General features: G+C 35.2%; 1 pseudogene; it reads left to right on the top strand.

Moving 5' to 3' along the window:
* The first annotated feature begins 1,044 nt into the window (after positions 1 to 1,044).
* Positions 1,045 to 3,501, top strand: LOC123616231 (synaptojanin-2-binding protein pseudogene; annotated as a pseudogene).
* The last annotated feature ends 206 nt before the right edge of the window (positions 3,502 to 3,707 follow it).

Here is a 3,707-nt window from a genome sequence, read left to right as displayed (position 1 = left end):
AAATTTAAAAATATCATCCTGGATTCATAGGTATAGACCAAACAGACCCTAATGTGTGGAATAATTGAAAAGCAACCTTTTTATAGTATTTAAAAACACTTTACTAATGAACTACAGTATCTGAAACTTGCACTGTAAATTTATTGTTTAGAATGAGTAATACTGAGATGGGGAGTTTATTAGTGTAAGAAAATGTTTTTCTTCATATACACACATGAATATAAAATGGTATGAAATGTTTATAAAAGTTTAATTGAATTTTGTTTGGATAGGTATTTATTGATATTTGCTTGAAAGCAAACACTGTTTTGTTCTCTTTAGAAAATGAGTAATAAGGTCATTGTCACCTCCTCAAAGTTTATAACATTAGATAAAGAAGTCAACTTAGTGTCCATTTCCCTCACCCATCCATTCACTTAATAAAAGTTTATAGAAGGCCTAATGACTTACATTTAGCAGCCAATCTATTATACTAAATTACTGGTTTTGGGATCATACAAAGGTCTATGAGCAAACAAATAAAAGACTGAGCTGAGTTGTCAAAACAAAACTGACAGAACTATCCTGTGTTTTATTATCATAGTGCTGCTTTTTTATCTGAAGAAAACTCCATTTCCTGAATGAATTGTAATGGTTTAATCATGCAAAAGAATGACATGAGTCAAAATAACCACCTCACAAAGTTAAACATATTCAACTAAAAAGGTGATGAAGTGAAAATAAGTGGAGTATCTAGTTCTAGTCTGGGAAGTGAGCCCAAGATTTTAATAAATGAATAATGAGAGTGTTTGCCTAATAATAATCAATCCTTCCAATCACAAGTTTGCTGTCAGTATATAATCATGTTGAGTAATTAAATTCCAGTGAATTCAGTTGCTAAGTCAGGCATATGCTTTGAGTTATCAGTATGGCCAGGGATCTCTCCCAGGTGCCTGCCTTGAATCACTTGCCTGGTTTAAGTTAGAAGAGTTTCTAAACTAATTACCAGAGTTTTCCTTCTGTAGAGGCTTTGCTCATTAGATCAGTTATTTACCAACGCCTGCTATGAGAGAGCGGGAAGATCTGAGCCAGAGAAACAGATCTGTTAGTCTGGCCATAAATGCCATGCTGTAAAATCACAGATCCCTGCCCAAATCTAGATTCCTAGTTGTGTATTATGGCTCAGGATGAAATAAATACTGTCCTCTTACTATCTTCCTCTTCCCTCTACCAAGATCTTGTCAAGATCTTACAGAGTAATTTAATGTTTCCCACACACACACACACACATACACACATGTACGCACATGTACACGTGCACGCCCATACCCGCATACCACTTTTTCTCTCTTGTTAGCATTATAGTTTAGCACAAGCTCTCAGATTATCACTCTGAAATCTCTATGGAGTAATATAATCAAAATATATTCCTAGACAAAATAGATCTCACTCAAGGAGGGATGCTGACAGAAGCTATCAAGTGTTCATATCTGTTTTGTATACAACTTTGTAAACATGTAGGGGCATGGGCTTAGGTGTCAGACTGACCTGAATTCAGTCACTGTACTGCAACTTACTAGGTGGGTGATTTGAAAAAGTCATTTTACAGACTCTCAGTTTTATTAAATGCATTACTGAGAAAATTATACCATCAATCTTATATAATCATTTTGACAATTATGAATAATTGTACATGAAAGTGCCTAGCATACTACTTGAATGCTCAGGTATTTAATACATTTATTTAGCTATCTCCAATTATTTATGTATAATATGAACTTGAAAGTTATTCATTGGAAATGAATTTTATTTGGTATTTTTTCTTTTTATTGAAGTATAGTTGGTTTATAATGTAGTGTTAATTTCTGGTGTACAGTATAGTAATTCAGTTATATATATATATGTATATATTCCTTTTAATATTCTTTTTCATTATAGGCTATTTCAAGATACTGAATATAGTTCCCTGTGCTATACGTTAGGACCTTGTTGTTTATCTATTTTATATATGGTACTTAGTATCTGAAAATCCCAAACTCACAGATTGTCCCTCTACCCCTTCCCTTTCCCCCTGGTAACCATACATTTGTTTTCTATGTCTGTGAGTCTATCTCTGTTTTGTAAATAAATCGATTTGTGTCATTTTTTAAGATTCTACATTTAAGTGATCCCATATGGTATTTTTCTTTCTCATTCTGGCTTACATCACTTAGTATGACGATCTTCATGTCCACCCATGTTGCTGAAAATGGCATTATTTTATTCTTTTTTAATGGCTGAGTAGTATTCCATTGTATAAATAGACCATAACTTCTTTATCCAGTCATCTGTTAATGGACATTTAGGTTGTTTCCATGTCTTGGCTATTGTACATAGTGCTGCTATGAACTTGTATCTTTTCGAATTAGAGTTTCCTCTGGATATATGTCCAGGAGGGGGATTGCTGGATAATAGGGTAAGTCTGTTTCTATACTGTTTTCCATAATGGCTGCACCAAACTACATTCCCACCAACAGTGTTGGAGGGTTCCCTTTTCTCCACACCCTCTCCAGTATTTATCATTCATAGACTTTTAAATGATCTCCATTGTGGCTGGTGTGAGGTGATACCTCACTGTAGTTTTGATTTGCATTTCTCTGATAATTAGCGTGATACTGAGCATTTTTTTCTTGGGCCTATTGACCATTTGTATGTCTTCACTGGCGAATTGCTTGTTTAGATGTTCTGCCCGTTTGGGGGTTGGGTTGTTTCTTTTTTTGTTATTGAGTTGTGAGTTGTTTGTAAATTTTGCAAATTAATCCTTTGTCAGTCGCATTGTTTGCAAGTATTTTCTCCCATTCTGTAGGTTGTCTTTTCATTTTATTTATGATATCCTTTTCTGTGCAAAAGCTTATAAGTTTAATTAGGTCCTATTTGTTAACTTTTGATTTTATTTCTATTGGTATTCTTTCTTAGCAGTGGGTAGTTAAGGATATTTTCTAATTGGAAATCAGCATTAAAATATTATAAGTCAATTTCTCCTCCCTGACCTAAGCAACCATTTATTGACTTTTTTTATATTTGATTATATTTTGACTTCCTTGGAGTTTGAAAAAAAAAAAAAAAAAAAAAGCTTATACTGGAAACTGAAAGTGTGGTGCTTTTGATGCCAGACTGGGACTGATTCTCACCTTCACCTGAGGGAGCCCTAGCTGACCCAGCTTAGGAAACTAGACAAACAATAAAATAGAAATGGAGGAGTGGATTATTTGGTTACTGAGGAAGAGATCAATCTTACTAGAGGACCCTCAGGTAAATGGCCAAGATTTTAAAAACCTGCTGCACCAGAATGCTGTAGACCTCTTTTGTAATGCAAGCTGTGCTGTGTCTCTGAGAGTGTAGCAGAGGTTACAGGTGCAGAATGGGCCTATAAGACATTGAGGTGAAAGGGAGCTGAGTGGTATTCCTGTAGCTATGGTGTTGGTGCCAGTGTTTGCCCTCACCATGGTAGCAGCCTGGACCTTCATGAGATATCTGCAGTGACTTTGAAAAGCTTGCTTTCTTCCAGTGCTCCTAAAGAGGAAGACATATTTCTCTCTTTCTCTCACTCTCCTCCTCTGCCATTCTCCCATACCTTTTCCTCTCTCTCCATAGGCAAAACATGGTTTAAAGAGACTTCTAACCAACCAGAACCTTGATATATGAAGTCTCTAAATCTTCATATACTAGTGGGAGATTAAAGGCATTGT

The sequence above is a fragment of the Camelus bactrianus genome, chromosome 4 (assembly GCF_048773025.1).
Source record: "Camelus bactrianus isolate YW-2024 breed Bactrian camel chromosome 4, ASM4877302v1, whole genome shotgun sequence".
Taxonomy (NCBI): Eukaryota; Metazoa; Chordata; class Mammalia; order Artiodactyla; family Camelidae; genus Camelus; species Camelus bactrianus.
Note: the sequence above shows the minus strand (reverse complement) of the source record. Positions and strands in the feature narration are given on the sequence as shown.